Source organism: Sinocyclocheilus rhinocerous, unplaced genomic scaffold, assembly GCF_001515625.1.
Source record: "Sinocyclocheilus rhinocerous isolate Xijiao unplaced genomic scaffold, SAMN03320098_v1.1 scaffold54, whole genome shotgun sequence".
Classification (NCBI taxonomy): domain Eukaryota; kingdom Metazoa; phylum Chordata; class Actinopteri; order Cypriniformes; family Cyprinidae; genus Sinocyclocheilus; species Sinocyclocheilus rhinocerous.
In genome coordinates this window covers 1130360-1149084 of record NW_015647078.1, presented here as the reverse complement: position 1 = coordinate 1149084, position 18725 = coordinate 1130360, and the positions used below count along the sequence as shown (strand labels likewise).

General features: G+C 37.4%; 1 long non-coding RNA gene across 1 annotated transcript in view; it reads left to right on the top strand.

The window, feature by feature from the left end:
- The first annotated feature begins 1294 nt into the window (after positions 1–1294).
- LOC107708709 (uncharacterized) overlaps positions 1295–18725 on the top strand; it is a 21611-nt gene continuing 4180 nt past the window's right edge. The window contains exons 1-2 of the long non-coding RNA XR_001636395.1: positions 1295–1304; positions 16510–16516. This is a non-coding gene — a long non-coding RNA (uncharacterized LOC107708709). The remainder of the gene's footprint in view (positions 1305–16509; positions 16517–18725) is intronic.

The window sequence follows — 18725 nt, the reverse complement described above, 5'->3', positions numbered from 1 at the left end:
ATGCATTTAAGTGAATCACAGAATAATGTTGCTCTTCGTTGCTTTTAACCCTTTTGAGTATATGCAGACTGCCTATTTACATGGCCGTGACTGAACTAAATTTAACACAAGATGCAAACCATGTTTGGGGAAAGTTTAGAAATTGATGTGATTTCTCTGGAATTAGTGGGAAAGAACTGAAAATGTTAAATTTTTTAATTTTTACACTAATTACACTTCCTCAAACTCATTGGTTGATTCAGTGTTGCTGTGCCGGGTTGCTCATATACAGAGCAGTATTGCAATGGTTTGATAGAGACATAGTATTACACTTCTTTGATAGTATTACACTTCTTTGGAGAAATCAAATGTTCTTACTTCTAGTGGAAAGCCTTCCCAGAAGAAACTGGTATAGCAAAAGGAGAAATAGTTCAACAAATTATAGTTTACCTGTAAATGTAAATCTTGAAGGGATGAGTTTAGGAGGGAAGGGGAGGGTTGGGTTCGAGAACCTGAAACAAACAGAGCTGTGAAGTTTGGATCAGTATACAGTAAATGAGTAGACAGAATAATCTGATTGGTTGAGGCATGGCCTTACTCCCAAACTTTAGCTAAATTGTTAACTTCATTGTTAAAGAAAACCATGCAACAACCCCCTTTTTTTACTCAAATTAAATCAAATCAGATATTGAATATTCTGCATACAGTATAATTCAAGAAGGTCATTACTTGCCATTAAGGCAGAGGTGACACATTACAATTGTAATGACCACTGAACTCATTTGTCCTACAGCGTTATTCCATCTTCTCACTGCAATCACGTTGAACTGATAGCAGCTCCAGCGGTATGTTTTCCAAATAGCCTGACATGTTCATTTGAGTACAATTACTTACACCAGTCAGGTCTGCTGCAGACATTTGTCACAGAGGCATTCGCATTACTGGATTAATTCCTCGCAATTTGCCTGACATGTATTTTCCCTCCCCGTTCCCTCACTGTGGCACCATTGTAAGCTCTGGACCTTCCAGAAGACATGAGGCTTCAGGTCTTTTGCCCCTGCAGGTCTCTGTCGTCCTCTGGTCCTGCAAAACAACTGCTGTGGGCTTCTGGATACTCCCAGTGGCACCTGGTTTTGAGGGGGAGGGGAGGTTAACGTTTTTGATTAAAGATTACGAGGGCACATGAATAAAAAAAAAATAATGAAGTGCACGGATAAATTATTTATAATAAACACTACAGTATTCCATTAAAAAATAAGAATTTTACATTTTGATTTCATGGTGACACCTACCTTAAATACCTCTTTTGCACAGTATCATGCACAGTTATTATGTAAAGTACTTGTATAGTCTGTCATAGGTTATGCATATGTATAGTCAACTATTTATAGTATATGTATAGTTAGATTACCGCTTTCAGTAAGTTAGTTATGTATATGTTTAAAAATTGTTCTTACTTCTAGTGTTGTAAGTTTATATTTATGTTTATTTATGTAGCACTGTGGTCCTGCGAGACACGACATTTTGTTCCACTGCATGTCCACACATGACTTGACTTGAATGTAAATCTTGAAGGGATGAGTTTAGGAGGGAAGGGGAGGGTTGGGTTCGAGAACCTGAAACAAACAGAGCTGTGAAGTTTGGATCAGTATACAGCAAATGAGTAGACAGAATAATCTGATTGGTTGAGGCATGGCCTTACTCCCAAACTTTAGCTAAATTGTTAACTTCATTGTTAAAGAAAACCATGCAACAACACACTTCTTTGGAGAAATCAAATGTTCTTACTTCTAGTGGAAAGCCTTCCCAGAAGAAACTCGTATAGCAAAAGGAGAAATAGTTCAACAAATTATAGTTTACCTGTAAATGTAAATCTTGAAGGGATGAGTTTAGGAGGGAAGGGGAGGGTTGGGTTCGAGAACCTGAAACAAACAGAGCTGTGAAGTTTGGATCAGTATACAGTAAATGAGTAGACAGAATAATCTGATTGGTTGAGGCATGGCCTTACTCCCAAACTTTAGCTAAATTGTTAACTTCATTGTTAAAAAAAACCATGCAACAACCCCCTTTTTTTACTCAAATTAAATCAAATCAGATATTGAATATTCTGCATACAGTATAATTCAAGAAGGTCATTACTTGCCATTAAGGCAGAGGTGACACATTACAATTGTAATGACCACTGAACTCATTTGTCCTACAGCGTTATTCCATCTTCTCACTGCAATCACGTTGAACTGATAGCAGCTCCAGCGGTATGTTTTCCAAATAGCCTGACATGTTCATTTGAGTACAATTACTTACACCAGTCAGGTCTGCTGCAGACATTTGTCACAGAGGCATTCGCATTACTGGATTAATTCCTCGCAATTTGCCTGACATGTATTTTCCCTCCCCGTTCCCTCACTGTGGCACCATTGTAAGCTCTGGACCTTCCAGAAGACATGAGGCTTCAGGTCTTTTGCCCCTGCAGGTCTCTGTCGTCCTCTGGTCCTGCAAAACAACTGCTGTGGGCTTCTGGATACTCCCAGTGGCACCTGATGGATCGATCTGGCTCCGGCTGCCCTGCCTTTGGTTGGTTAAACTAGTGTGTGCCCTTTAGCTATTATGGCAATAGCTTCTTAATGAACCTCGCCCTGTAGGGGGAAGAGATTAATAGTATTGGCGACTGTGCATTACTTCAGCCTGCTCTCACAGAGCTGATACCATTCTTAAACTCAGAACACGCAGAAGAGTTTAAGGGAAGGTTGAGTGCTCGCATTCTAATCATCTGGACAAATGCACTGCTGCAGGCCAAGGGTCTAATAGGGAAAGTTGCAGGCTATTAGTGCCAAGAGAGAGGGTTTTAGATAAGCAGTTTGCACTAGAAGGTGCCATGGAGTGACCGTCCCACCTTGGATCAGCGCCACAATGTCCCTTCGATCAGTGCCCTGCAGGCCGGTTAACGATGGGAAAGGAGGGCCGTCATAATGAACATTGCTGGCAGTGATGAGGAGCACTGCACAATGGCGTCCTCGTAGGTCTAGAGAGGGAGAAACCAGGGTACAAAGCTGTCGGACCTGCCCCCCGGAGATGGGAGAATGCATTGAGACTGAATTGAAAAATAGTAGTTTGAGAAAGTACAACCATGCCATATGGCAAATGAACTTAGCATGAACTTACTTTTTAAAATTAACTTACTAAATAATAAACTAATTAAATAATTAATAATTAAATAAATGCATAAACAAATGATTAACTAATAAAAAATTTGTTTGATTGAACATGGAGAATCTAAAATGAATTATGAAATGAATCTAAAAGAATTTCAATATTTATTTTGTTTGATGAAGTCATGGTGTTGGTTACTGTTTACTCTGCTTTTATTCCTGCATGACTGGACTTGATTTTCTGAGCATAACTTCTGTTCTTTCACAGAAATCATTCAAGAGTCGCTGAGCATGGGAAAGGAACTGAGTGCATATCTGTGTGAAAGCAGTGGTTAATCGAAAGACTTTTCCAGGAAGGTTTGATCAATCTTTCCAATGTAGCATTAAATGATTATAGTAGAAATACCATCACACGCAAATCAAAATGTTGCAGTGTCAGTAGTTTACTATAAGCCAAACAACAATGGCAAATCTATGCCAAATGACACACGCTGTCATTAACCAATAGTGAAAGTCTTGTGAAAGCTTAGTGATAACTAGCAACTTATCAGTTAGTTAGTTGGTTGCTCTTCATTAAATTGTATATTCCAATGGTCCATTCAGCATATGAACATACATAAAATCATAATTACTACTTTTGAGCTCATAAGTAGGACATTCTCAAGAGGACTTGAAAGCAGCAGGGGAGGAAGGAAATAACTAGAGATGTCTGATCTTTGCCGTCTGACATCTGCGTAACATTCAACATCGATCTGAGGCAGCTTCACTGCACACATCAGACTGTGTCTGCGTTTATATCGGCTGTGTTTAATTCTGATGATGTAATAGTTTTAGATGGGTTTGTTGGCTTTGCTGTTGTCTGAACAGACAGAATTGTAAGCTGGCAGTCTGACTTTTGTGTCATACTGCACTGATAAAGCAGTTGAAATAAAGCACCTTGGACATTTTATCTGACAGTTAAACATAAAAACAATAACTGTGTTTTTTATGTCTGTCAACTCAGGGCAAACAAAAGTACACACTTACTGTAGCTCTTCTCTGTCAGCAGTGGTATCATAAATTAAGCTTTAGTTTCTTTCGTATTTTCCAGCTAATACACATGCACATTCAAGAGTAAACAAACATGCAATGCCTCAGTCTCTTTTAAATGTGAGACTAAAGCCACCAAATTCAGCATTTTCCTCTTTTATTGTATATGATAAGACGACCATACATGCCATTTTCTGGGGACACGCTCTGGCCAGGATTTCTATATTGCCTAATATAACCAGGTTTTGGCTGTTTGCGCTGCACAGATCGATCTTTGTATGACATCTAAGTACTGTGAGAGTTATAGAGAGCAGAGCAGACGGCTCCTTATGTTTTCGAATCACTCTCGAAAGAGTCATGCAAAGTAAGAAAAAGAGAAGAACATGTTCAGAAATACAGTGATTTTCTAGAATATAAGATTGATAGTTAATACAGTTTGTTGGTGTATTCATAAACAGCACATTCAGATTGGACTTGCCTTTTATTACACGAACTTTGTATCACATTTACAGCAGATCAAACAGAGGCATGAAGGTGGAAAGAACAATGCACAGAAAGAAAGAGAAGAACATATTCAGAAATACAATGATTTCCACGGTTAAAGGTTGATGCTGGAATCCAACATCAGTTAATACAGAATTCATATAAACCCTTGAGATTTTACTTACCTTTTATTGCTGTCATTCGACATTTTTCACCAAGTTTGCCATTGTTACTGCTCAAACCATAACATGATGAAAATAATCATGCAAAGAAAGAAACAGAGAAAAAACATTTTCAGAAATACACTAGATTTCCTCCTTCCCTTAATGTGCTTAAAATACACCTGCAGAACACACAATATTGGATAATCCAATATCCAATTTGTTTACACTTATTTACATTTTTTTATGAACACATTAAGTATTGAATGAAATGCAATATATATCTTGCCTTTTCCATTAACTGAGCTTGTTGCAATGCATTTTAGGATGTAGCTGAAATGAGGTGTCTTAGGAGGCAGCATAATTCAAATGCATGAGCTTGCCCAAAGTGCCATAAAACGCTGCCTCTGCAGGCGGCTAACTTGTTTTTGGAACTTTCCGTTGCATTAATTGATTTTATTGATGTAGAGTACTGATGTACAACAGTACTGTTCAGGTATTAATGAATTTGATCTCATTGCTTAACACCTAATCACCTCTGATCTAAGAGCACAGAAAAGCAATTGCACACATCAGTACAGAAGCTGAAACACTCTGGCCAGTCTTTTCAATGTACAGCTGCTTATCCTCATTGAGATTCAGAGATTCGCACGTCTCGGTCCAAGGTCTTGATTCTCATTTCAGAGCTGTTGTTTGATTTCATTCATACTTAAACTTTTATGAATTCTGTGTAAAAAAAAAGCAGTGCATATTAATGTTAATTTATTAGACAGTTCTCTGGAATACTTGATTTGTTTAGTTGATAACTGCATTATCAAGTGTTTTTGCATAATGACACAAAACTGTATAATTTCTTGCAGTACCAGACAAGAAATAAAAAAATTGCTTCATGTGTCTTGTGCAACTAATTTTATCTTCTTGCATGATAAAAATAATTAAGACCTAAATCAGAATGACATGTCTTCATTAATTGATTTGTTTGGTAAGTAGCATGCATCAGCAGGATATTATATAGCCAGCTGACCATTATCACAAAATAATGTCAGTATTAGCTACATTTTAAATGAATGTAAGTTCCCTTTCATGGGAACTTCGAACTGCGTCCTCTAGGGGTCGCTATGGGGGAACGCCTCGTCGTGACCCGTGTCTGAAGCATACATTGAAAAAACACCAACTTGTTGGCCGGCGACAGCCATGATGTCACTACCGGTGCGACTATAGTATAAATAGGCGCCGGGAGCACACATCATTCTCTTCTTCGTCTTCATTGACTGTTTTGTTTGAAGCAGCCATGCTGCGGACGCAAGCTTCAGACGAAGAAGTGAATGATGTGTAGCTCCCGGCGCTTATTTATACTATAGTCGCACCGGTAGTGACGTCATGGCTGTCGCCGGCCAACAAGTTGGTGTTTTTTCAATGTATGCTTCAGACACGGGTCACGACGAGGCGTTCCCCCATAGCGACCCCTAGAGGACGCAGTGTCTCGTTCCCTACTCAGGGAACCATGGTTACATAAGTAACCTGAGACGTTTTGTGTTTCTGCAACAATGACAGCATAATTTTCTCATTTCTTGGCACTTTCGTCAACTGGAATAAAAAGCCAGGCAAAATAGGTTCTTCTCTTAAAAGCCAGGCAAAAATAGTTCTTGTCTTGCTCAAGGAACTGTGGTCAATATTTAGCACCAAAAATGCACACTTAAAAAAATAAAAAATTCCATTAGAAAAAAGAAACCTTTTTTTTTTTCTTGTCCTTTGCACATTGTGTCACATAAGGGTGTTGCTAGGTAACAAGAAAGTGAGGTGCACACAGTAAACACCGAACAAAGGAATTAGCTAACAAAATTTATTTATATTGTATCTCTCAAAAAGAAAAAAGGAGATGCTGATGAGCTAACAAACAAGAGTTTATCTCGGTAGGCTCTCTTTTATCATGTTTTGATTTTTGTTTTGTGTAATGATTCATTCGAATTGACCAATAATGATTGACACTTCACTTGGTATGAGGACATTTTAATTGTTTAGTGTACAATGGATTTATGTATTTGTACCACAAAATATGTATTTTTTTTAATCAGAAATATTCACGCCTCATAACAGACCACATGACTGACACCTACACTGGTCATATTCAGTTAATTTTGCTGTTGTCATACTCTTATGCACATTTATGTTGACCCATTATTTTATTGCCCTCAGCCTTCTTCAAGAAATTAAGGCATGGGTCATACTTGATGCTGCTAGACAGTTGCTGTCTTTTTAATGATTTAATTACTTAAAGGATGGAATTCTAGCACAACAAAAGGTCTAAATCCATAATGAAGGTGCAGCGCAATGACAAATTTAGCTTTAGTTATGTTATTTGAAAAAAATGAATAAATAACAAATATATGTAATAGTAAAACATTATATAGAAAACTTCTGCGTGCAAATAAATGCATAAATAAATAATTAATACATGAATAAAATACAGCAATTAAGGGGCCAAGCACAGCAGAGGCAGAATGAGGAGCAAGCATGGCAGCGAGCATAAAACCAACCGTAACAATTAAAGTAATTAAAGACATTTTAAGATGATGTTTAGTAAAAATGGCTAAAAAAAAACATAAATACAATTTATTTGTAACTTTTAACCAGTAGGTGGCAGTTTTACCAATTGTGGTCTGGTCTGTGTGAGGTGATGATGACACACGTTAAGTTTGGTGAAAAAAATGTCAAAGCTTTGCAGCGATACAGCCTCAGATGCAATTTGTCACCATGCTATCAAATCCATTGATGTGGAAAACAAAAACCATTTTGCCTATTGACACAAAATCCAGAACTTTTTGCTGCCATGGTCTGAAGATGATATGAATCGAATTTGGAGAAAATCGGACCAATGGCCTAGGAGGAGTTTGAAAAAGTAGCGGACAGGAAGTTCTCCCGATTATGACTTAATTGGTGTCGATGTTCTCGGCATAATCCAAGGAATATAACAAGTCACATGAAAAGAGGCAAAACTGTTCATAAGCTATTCACATATTTTAAATGTGTGTTATTAATGGCTAATGGCTTCATATAAATGGTTTAGCACTTTTGACCAATAGGTGGTGCTGTTACCGAAATATACGTGTCGTTGTCATGTGGTGCCGTGACAATGGCACACACAAAGTTTGATGTGAATATGTCAAAGCTTTGCAGAGATACAGCCTCAGATGGAGTTTGGCATAACACCTAACGTGAAATTCATAACTTTTTGCCAGCATTTCCTGAAGATGATCTGAGTCAAATTTGAATAAAATTAGACATTTAAGATGAGTTCAAAAAAGTAGGTTTTTCTAATAATTAAAAATTGTGAAAAATCTTGACCCATGTAAATGTACATTTTGCTTTCCATTTGACTTGACATGAACCGATGAATCAGAGGAAATGTTACAATTTTGCTTCTAAACATTATAGTTCAAACACTATTAGCAAACATATGAGTGAATATTTGTGACCCTGGACCACAAAACTTAAGTCTTAAGTCGCTGGGGTATAGTTGTAGCAATAGCCAAAAATACATCGTATGGGTCAAAATTATAGATTTTTCTTTTATGCCAAAATCATTAGGACATTAAGTAAAGATCATGTTCCATAAAGATATTTTGTAAATTTCCTGCTGTAAATATATAAAAACTTCATTTTTGATTAGTAATATGCATTGCTAAGAACTTCATTTGGACAACTAAAGGCGATTTTCTCAATATTTAGATTTTTTTGCACCCTCAGATTCCAGATTTTCAAATAGTTGTATCTCGGTCAAATTGAAATCAAATCGAAAAATTGACCCTTATGACTGGTTTTGTGGTCCAGGGTCACATTTGAGCTGTTGTTGGTGCTAGAGGGTTTGTGTTAGATACTCCAAACTCACTTTGGTTAATGTTGAGACTGCCTTTTATCTGTGTGCCAAATTTCAGAAATTTTAAGCCAAGACCAGCTAGAACCCCAACAAGACTTTAACAGCATGCTATTGGCTATTTATGTCAGATGAGAACTGGTCCCCTGACTGAGACTGGTTTCTCCCAGGTTTCTTGTCTCCATTTCTCTCACTTGATTTGGGTTTGGGTTCCTTGGCACTCTCACTTTTGGCTTACTTAGTTGGGGTTTAAAAAACACTATTGACACTGACACTATTTAATGGAAGCAAAACGTTAACTGAAATGAGCTGGATAATGACACTAATGTCTTCTGTAGAGCTTATTTGAATTTGTTTCATAATTGATTGACACAGTTGAACATTGACACAGTTACTAAACTGAAATGAACCAACATAAAACTGATTTGAGCCAAATAACAACACTTCTGATGAATTTTACACAATTTCACTTGAGTCTCACTACAATATCTGTAAACGTACTCAGGTATGTCACATAACGTGCTTGCTTGGATGTTGCTGCTTACTTGCTATATTCTCTTTCTCTGTAATGCACCCAACTCCACTGAACAATGCACACTTCCTGTCAGAGAGGCAGAGAGGGGAAGGTTTTTCTCAGGGATAAGGCCATTTCGTTGATCTTGTGTTCCTCTAATACCCACATGCCTTACTCAGCTCCCCACTCTATTCCATTACTGGCAAGTCTCTCTCCTTCTCTCACTGAGTGCTTGCCAAAAACCATCCATCACATCAGGCTCCCCTGAAGCAGCGTTGCTTTAGCTCCTGGTGGGAGAGGAGTTGTGTGATTGACAAGATTAACTATGAGTCTCTTTTCCACACACCCTGCTGAAGCACCATAGAGTGAAAGACAACTGGTCTCTAGTGTCTGTGTCTGTCTCTGTCGGCATCTCTCCTCTTGCGTAGAGCACTCATAACGCAAGACTCTCTCTCCACGACTCACCGTAATTTAATAGCTGCTCTTGTGACATACACTATGAATGTTAGGCTAGATCAATGCTGCGACTACACCACAGACAGCATGTGTACCTCAGACCAAAGCAAGTTTGATTCCCCTCAGACTACAAACCATTTATCATAAATTAATATTAATATTCCCCTCACAAAACAGCCTACTTGACAGCATCAAGTCTGGCTTTAAAAGCAGATACTCTACAGAGACCACCAAACTTTTCTTTATGGAAACTCTTTGGTTGGTAAAAGCAAACTCCAAATCATCTGTCACTATTCAAGTGGACCTGTCTGCTGGCTTTGACCAGTGTTGGGGGCAACACATTTCAAATAACATGAGTTATGTAATCAGATTACTTTTTTCAAGCAACTAGTAAGGTAACAAATTACTGTTTAATTTACGAGAAAATATCTGAGTTACATTTTCAAATAAGTGACACCACTTATTTGTACACTTAAGTGCAGAGGCATTGCATGAGAGACTGTCCTCCTCCAAAAAATGATCCTATAGGTTGTTTGTGCAAGCACTTATATAGGCTTATATGACCTACATTAATGTTTTAAAGTTAAACGCCCTCTAGCAGTGTAAAAATAATGACAGTGTCGTGTTGTGTCTGTCATCATGACGTATGACTATCATTACCAATCAAAATTCATGTTCATTTAAATGCAATGTGTGGACTTTTTATATGGTCCCTTACCCACAATTAGTCTTATTTCCATTTCGCCAAACCACATTTACATTTTTGCATTTGGCAGACGTGTTGGAAAAGGATTTTGTAGTGCGTATACATTTTATGAGCATGTGCATTCCCTGGGATCGAACCCATTATCACATGATAATGAAACCCAAATTATAATGTATAGATAAAATAGTACAATGCATTAATATGAAAGTTAGATAAACATGACATTTATTTATTTTTTTATTTTTTTATTTAATCGTTGAAGACTGCTGAAATTTTTTTCTTCATGTAATCCAGAATAGTTTGAGCTGCGGCCTTTACTGTACAAAGCATATAAAGACATGACACAGCAGGATTTTTAGAAAGGAAAATTTAAAAGTGAAAAAAGAAGAATTAGGAAGAATCAATAAATTATGAATAATTTACTGCCTTTGTGTGAATATGTAATCCATAAAAAAGTAACTAATCTGAGTATGAACACTTTAAAATGTAACATACTCTAATTACAAGTACTTATTAAAAAAAAAAATCAGATTACATGATCCAGATTACATGTACATTACATCAGTTACTACCCCAGCACTGCTCACAGGCAGATCTTTCAAGGTTTAATGTAAGGGAGGGTGTCTGAGTTACATCAGCTAATCAAGGGGGTGCCTCAAGGTTCTGTGCTTGCCCCTCTTCTTTACTCTATATACAACCTCACTTGGAAAGATAATAAAGGCACTTGGTTTCTCTTACCACTGCTATGCAGATGGTACACAGCTTTATCTGTCATTTAAACCTGATGATCCCACTGTCTCAGCTCCTATCTCTGCCTACCTTTCAGACATCTCACTTTGGATGAAGAAGTATTGTCTTCATATCAACCTTACAAAGATGAATCTCCTTGTAATCCGTGAAAACCTACCGCTGACCCCAACATCGACGTTCAGATGGGGTCTACAACACTATCGCCAACCAAAAGCAACTGGGGGTAGGGTTTGATGGCCAACTGAGCTTTACCACCCACATATCAACAGCAGCCCGGTTGTGCAAGTTCAAGCTTTCAATAATCAGGAAAATCAGACCCTTTCTGCCAGAGTATGCTGGGTAGTTTCTCATCCAAGCCCTTGTCATTTTAAGTTTGGGCTACTGCAATGATCTACTGCATGCATGTCAAAGTCAGTCCATGGAGCCCTGTTGAAAACAAAAAAACAGCATATACAGTTAAGTATGTTTTGAAGCATGGCAGCTGGTTTGAGCTGGTTTAAGCTGGTCCTGAGCTGGTTTAAACTGGTCATGTGCTGGTCCTAAGCAACTAGCTCCTGCTCAGGACCAGCTCATAAGCAGCTCACTGTCCTACAGAGTGTAGCTCCAACACTGGCCTGGAAGTTTCCAGTAATCCTGAAGACCTTGATTAGCTGGTTCAGGTGTGTTTAATTAGGGTAGGAGATAAACTCTGCAGGACAGTGGCCCTCCAGGAATTAAATTTGACACGCCTGATGTCCAGTCTTCAGTTAGCCAAAGACAGCCTTTCACCAGCTCACTTCATTGAACAATGTTCCTTCACATCAAGGTACAAAGTCACCCTCCAAAACCTTCACGCTCTGTGCTCCTCTCTGGTGGACATTTTGTCCCCATAACTTAGGGTTTACCAGGACCAATAGAAAAACAGGTACACACACACACACACACACACACAGACAGAGAGAGATATTACTCTTTCTTTTCTGCATTTCAACTCTCTCTAGCTTGTTTCCTAATTTAGTTTTCTAATGAACCTGGCCTTTCATACTGTGAATATTAGCTCTGTGACAAATTGCGTTTGTTCCTCAATTGTAAGTCACCTTGGATAAAACTTTTTGTTAACTGCATAAATGTAAATGTTTATCTACAGGAGGTGTTTTTTTGTTTTTGTTTTTGTTTGCTAGGGCTTTCTATTCTGGACAGCACTGTGGTCGTGAAAAAGACAGTTTTGACCACTGAATATTGGGTTTCTGTCTTTTTACACATTTACAAGGTGTAGCTCGATAATTTAGCTTCATAATAGCTGATGAATTTTCCTGAAATGTATATTGTTTACTTATTTTCATATCCATTCAACAAACTGACCCTGACGCAATTCTTTTTGCAGACTGTTCTGGCTGTTGCTGAGAAGAAAATTTAGTGACTGGACTTCTTTGAAATTTTAATTGGATATCTATGCTCTATGCTTTCTCTCCTGCAATATTCTTCAAAACGAGAGGCAGAAGTGAGAAGAATATCAACTGAACCAGTAAGAAAAGGCAGTGGTGGCTTACAAAATTGGGATGTGCAGCAGAGCCTTGAGGAGCTAATACACACTGCCATGCACCCTTGCACCTGTGAAGATGCATCATATACAAGGCTTATAGGTGCTGTAAGATATTTATTATTTCACCTGATGCTGCAATATGTGTCCTGAGAAATCACACCTGTCTCTGTGACAGCCCTGGACTAGTAAGCATGCTTGAGATTTTAAAATTAAAGACCAGCTCAACTGAATTTGAATTCACAAAGCAAATGGGACGCAGAGTTACAGTGCACTTCTTAATACTGAGAGCACTTTTTCCTAACTGTCGCAGCTTGACACAGCAGTTCCAAAATGAAATAAAACCACCAACATGTCCATATATGTCTCAAAATCAATGTCAGTGCCCCTCACTATTTTGTACTAGGAAGTCCAATATACAAAATGAAACTTAAGTCATGAAGCAGTATTTACATTTTACAAAGATGTTTTTTACATTACATACATCTATGCAAAATATCTGTATTATAACATACAATCTGGCACAATTAGAATATTCAACAAAGCCTTTTTCATTTGGCCACAAGTGCTCATCTACATCACACCATATGTCCTGTCTGGTAATACACCTGGAGAAAAGATCTCTTTTTCGTGCCTGATCAGTTTCTGGCAATCTTGTGCAGATTGTCCAGGCATCCAAAAACCATTGTATCTGGTACTAGGAAAACATTATCATATGAATAGTGATCTTATAATTTTTTACCTTCATCATGAGTACAGGCATCATATTAGGCTTTACAATGGTAAGTCGGTGTAGTGATATTGTTCTGAAATCCATTTTATGATCACAGGTGTACCAGGCATGAAGACGATGAAGATGCTTTAGAAAACCCAAGTGCAGGAACCACAACAACCCAGATTTTGGAATCCGATATAACTGCTCAACGCTATTTCACGACCAACTTGTATGTATTTTACAAGATCGCTAATTCGCAAGAATTCGCACAAACTCATTTGTATGATTTTGTACAATTTGTCTAGACCCTAATACAAATCAAACTACATTAGTTTATCAGTAATCCTAAAAAATTAGGATGAGACTAATTAGATTAGACCCTAGTGACAAGTAAGTAATTTGTACGAATTCATAAGAATTGGGGAGCACTTAAAATACGTATGATTTAGCTAAAATCGTACGAATTCATATGTATTAGCCACCTTGTAATATATATATAAATTGCCATGAGATTGTGCTGAACTGCTCAGTGCATCAGCAGAAGTGAAACAGCAGTAAATATTGACTGGAGTAACCCCATGCCAATGACAGAACGGAACTGCAAAACAAAATAACATGAACCAACAAGAGAACAGAACTAATAACAACATAAGACAGTGAACCAATGAAAACATGACATGAGAAACAATTGGGAACAGAAGGTCACATGACTGAAACCATAGTAAAAGTCATGACATAAAAGACATTACTCGACCTGAATTGAAAACATTACACATGAACAAAAACCTAGACAGTTGTTACAGCAGAGTAGTGGTACATTTTATTTTTTGGTACCTATAAACATATATTCATACCCGCAACAAACTGACAGTTTCAAGAAACATTAGATAACATTAATGATTAATAACAGCTTACAGTCTATTTTGATAGATGTGATAATTTAATTGACATTTCTAAATTTAGTTTAGAGTCAAGTCAAGTCAAGTCACCTTTATTTATATAGCGCTTTTAACAATACAGATTGTGTCAAAGCAACTGAACAGCATTAATTAGGAAAATAGTGTGTCAATAATGCAAAAATGACAACTGGTCTGAATATGTACTGGATCTGGGTGACTGCAGTGACCATCTGATCTGATACAGACTGGATCTGGTGGCAGCGGTGACCTCGGAATAAGAGAGAAACAGACTAATATTAGCGTAGATGCCATTCTTCTAACGATGTAGCAAGTACATCGGGTGTTATGGGAAGTGTTCCTGGTTCCGGTTGACCTAATTAATGCAGCCTAAAAATCCTTTAACGGATTTGAATATTAGAAGCGTATTAGAGCAATATGTCATTCCAGGGGTGGACAAATCTGGTTCTGGATGGAGTTTAGCTCCATCTCTAATCAAACACACCTGAAATGTCTAACCTCCGTCTTCAAGATTACTTAAAAATTACAGGTAGATGTAGTCTTATCATTATCTACTTCTTTCAGAAGAAAGAAAAATGACTAAATCACTTTTAAATGACTAAATCCCACTAGCAAACTGACTACATCACACCAAGCTTGAGGTCTACAAGAGGAAGTGTTGTCTGCCTGAAATCGGTGACCTTTTGTGGGGCCATTGCAATGATGAAGCAGCTTCTCTTCTCGGGTGACCCTTTCTGTGACCCTTTTTTTTTTACTGAGAAAAAATGATGCTAATGGACTTGAACGTGTCACCAGTGCAGCAAATTCAGTCACTTCAGGTGTTATAAAGTCTGTAAAACACTCTGCAATGAGCTCATGTCTGCCCTGAAAAAGTTTCAAATGATTCTTTAGGTCACTTTATTTACAGTATTACACACTGCTCAGCTCTCCAAAAAAACTTCACACAGGAATGCCGTACTAAAAAGTGACCCCATTAAAGTCCCCTAAAATGGGAGACCATTATTCATAAAGGGAAAGAGGCATTCAAGATTCACACTCGTCCTCTCCTGCACAAAACTATTCCTATTTTTGTAAATCTCCTTGCTTGATTTCATCTGGTCTTTACATGGCCTTGGCGAAATTATTAAATAGTGGCTAATTGCATCTGCACTTTCTATCGGGATACACATTATTCTTAACCTCTTATTTTGAATTAAATGCTACTTTAAAAAGCAATCAATAGTTTCTTGTGTAGTGGACAGCAGACTGAGAGCATGATAGCCTTCAAAACCCCCATTCTGACTCATCCATCGCCGTCTGACTCATCACTTGACCGAGTGGAACGTAAATATAATCCAACCAAACTACTTTCCAGAGACCTTGGCATCAGTGTATATAATTGTATAATTTGCATTATGTGTTGTATAGCTGATGTCAGTTAATAAATAATCCTTCAGTTGTTTGTTTTGTGGAACAAGTTTCTTCAATTAATTTTTTTATAGAAACAACAGTTTATCTTTCCACAAGATACTCTGCCTCAGCAACATCCAACTTAATTGCTTACATCTAATGTACTTTTTTACCATACCATTCATGGTATTTATTTATTCAAAAAATCCTTCTTGATTGTATGAGAGAGTGCAAATTATCACAACTGTGCAAAGCAGATGTGCAGTGTACCATATAATACATGTGTAAAATGATGGCTAGAAGTCTAGGAGAATGCTGTCAGAGTGGCTGTGAAAGGCAGCAGTCTTATCAGCTGCAGGTAGAAACTGCTTTGAAGTCTGTTTGATCTAGATTAAATGCTTCTGTACCGTTTGCCAGACTTTAAGAGATCAGACAGCTTAAGACCGGACTGACTGGGCTCTGTGAAGATAGACTTGGCCTTCCTACGGCATCGGAGTAAATGTCCTGTAAGACTGGCAACTCATAGCCCATGATGAACCGAGCTGAATTCGCCTGCAGTGCAGAGAGTTGCTGTTGCCATATGATGGTAAAATAGCTGTGTTATTAAATAAATGCATGTAATAAACCATGCACAGAATTAACAAAAACAGAAGTTTAATAATTTGCAGTGTACTTAATAATAATAATAATAATAATAATAATAATGCATTTTAAGTATGTTAAATTGCTGTAGCTATAATCTTAAAATAAATAAATGAATGAATGAATCAATCAATGAATACATAAATAAATAAATATTGACAATGGTATGGTATACTGACAATATACAGCTCTGAGCGTCTGAGATAAAGGCTTCCTGAGATACCAGTCCTGAAGTTTACCTCGCAGTGGGACAGACTGGTCCTCCTCAATCCATTGAGATCTGAATTGCATTAGCTAGTATTACTCCACATGATTAAATGACTTGATCAAAGATACAGTTTAATGCAGACACAATTATGTTCCAGAATCCCTTAATGTTTTATTGGATTCTGTGTTTGACGAGTGTTGTTTGCTACCGTCATGTTCTGACTACTATTGCAGTAGCACTTCAGTGGTACTGGAGATTTGATTTAGGACTTATAGGACCTATGGTAATTCCATTGAATAATGAGTACAAACGCATCATAGCTAACAAACAAAATCCGGAAGACTGATCAATGTTTAATTTGATATTCTTAAAGATTACAGTAAATTCCTGGATATTCCAAAAAATACAAAATTAATGTTGCACAACTGCAAAAGATCAAAGCAATGCTGTTACAATGTTGCCTCGAGGTAACGAACCAATTTGCTGCCCTTTGCAACTACAAATGAGATAGCAAATAAATGTTTATTATTGCAGGGATAATTTTGCATTATCCAAAAAAAAAAAAAAAAAAAAAAATGCATGGTGTGGAGATTTTTACTCTGGAAAACCGGCCTCATATTTTTTTCATCCAGCAAAATATGCACATTTGTTAGTGATTTATACATGCTACATGCTGAAATGTGTTTGTGAAGCAACACTGTGTGAAACTGTGGGTCACTTTTATGAAATTTTGTCATGTAACATTTAGTGTAAAGTATTTAATGGTTTTTCTTTTCATTTTTTAAACAGTATTCTGTTTCTAATAAAATTGAGTAATTTAAATGAATGAATGAGCCCCTCTAAAACTAAAGCATGTCAACATATTCTGTTACACCAAATACACAAAATAATGTATAATAATAATAATTACAAAATAATAATCTTTAAAATAGCATCATATGACCCCTTTAATATAATTTTGATTTCAATTTGCATTAGAGGCATGTTACCTTATTCTAGTGTCACTCTGAATGTTTTCAGTTTAAGATATTTTATATTGGTTTGGCTTTACTTAAAACCACAGCCCTGAACCAGGGGGTTTTAATATTACTTTCTATTAGTTATTGCTGTTTAATGTCCATGCAAAGAGATAAATAGAGAGAGGACGGATAAGTGAGACTTTAAACCATTTGATCTCCATTCACCCTTAAACTCAATTACCTCCGTGAATCGGTGAGCGAACAGCACCTCAGCTCACGATCCATGCAAAACTCTAATTGCATCACGGAGCAGAGTGAGATCACCAATCCACCCCCCACCTCTCTTAAAAATGCATATCATCTGTTAAGTCTTCCATACACACTTCACACCAGCTCTCTGATGTTTTTTCAGCACGGCAGCTTTCTCGCCCCTAAAACTGTTTTGGCACTCTCTGCCCCCTCTCACAAAATCACTTTTGGGTTAGTGGCACCTAGCTAATTAAACTCTGTGGTTAATCACACACGCCTGCGCCGCTGGCCAAAAGTAAATTGACAGAGTAAAAGTTTTAAAATAAAGTGAAAAATGCGTAAACATGATACTAATTAGCAACGTTTATTTAAGTGCACTTCTTAAAAAGTAATTATGAGGCAGAGAATTGCACTGTTTATGTGCATAAATAATTCAGCCAGCTGGTTACATAGATTGTCTTCTTGTGTTTGCGCTCTTCTTTCTTCTTTTTGTTCAGCCTTACGAACTGCGAATGTCTTGTGGCATGTGTAAATGCATTTTTTGCATTTTTTTTGTTGTATTGTGGAGACACTGTTATTGGCGGTGGCACGTTCTCCGTGCACATTGCGCAGTGTGCCAATCAAATGTGAATGCAGCACTGACAGGGTTGACAGCTGAAGATTGTCTGGTGTGCATGGAGGGGATGGATCATGATGGTTATTACCCAGAGGAAGGTCTTACTGTTCAGAGGTTGCTTTTACATACCTTGAGAGACTTAACCCTTGTGTGGTGTTCATATTTTTGTTACTCAGCCAGTGTTCGTGGGTCTGGTGGACCCGCTGCATTTTTGGGATTTTAATTCAACACCATTAAAATTTTTTTTTAAAATACTCAACAGATGTTTACTTCATCCCAATTACAAGCAAGCATATATGGTTGATATTTGCCCTTTACCTTTGTTAGATTACATTTATGAATTAAAGTGCTACAACCTTGTGCGGGAATGGCAGGGGCAGAAACACAAAACTCACACTTACACTCACACT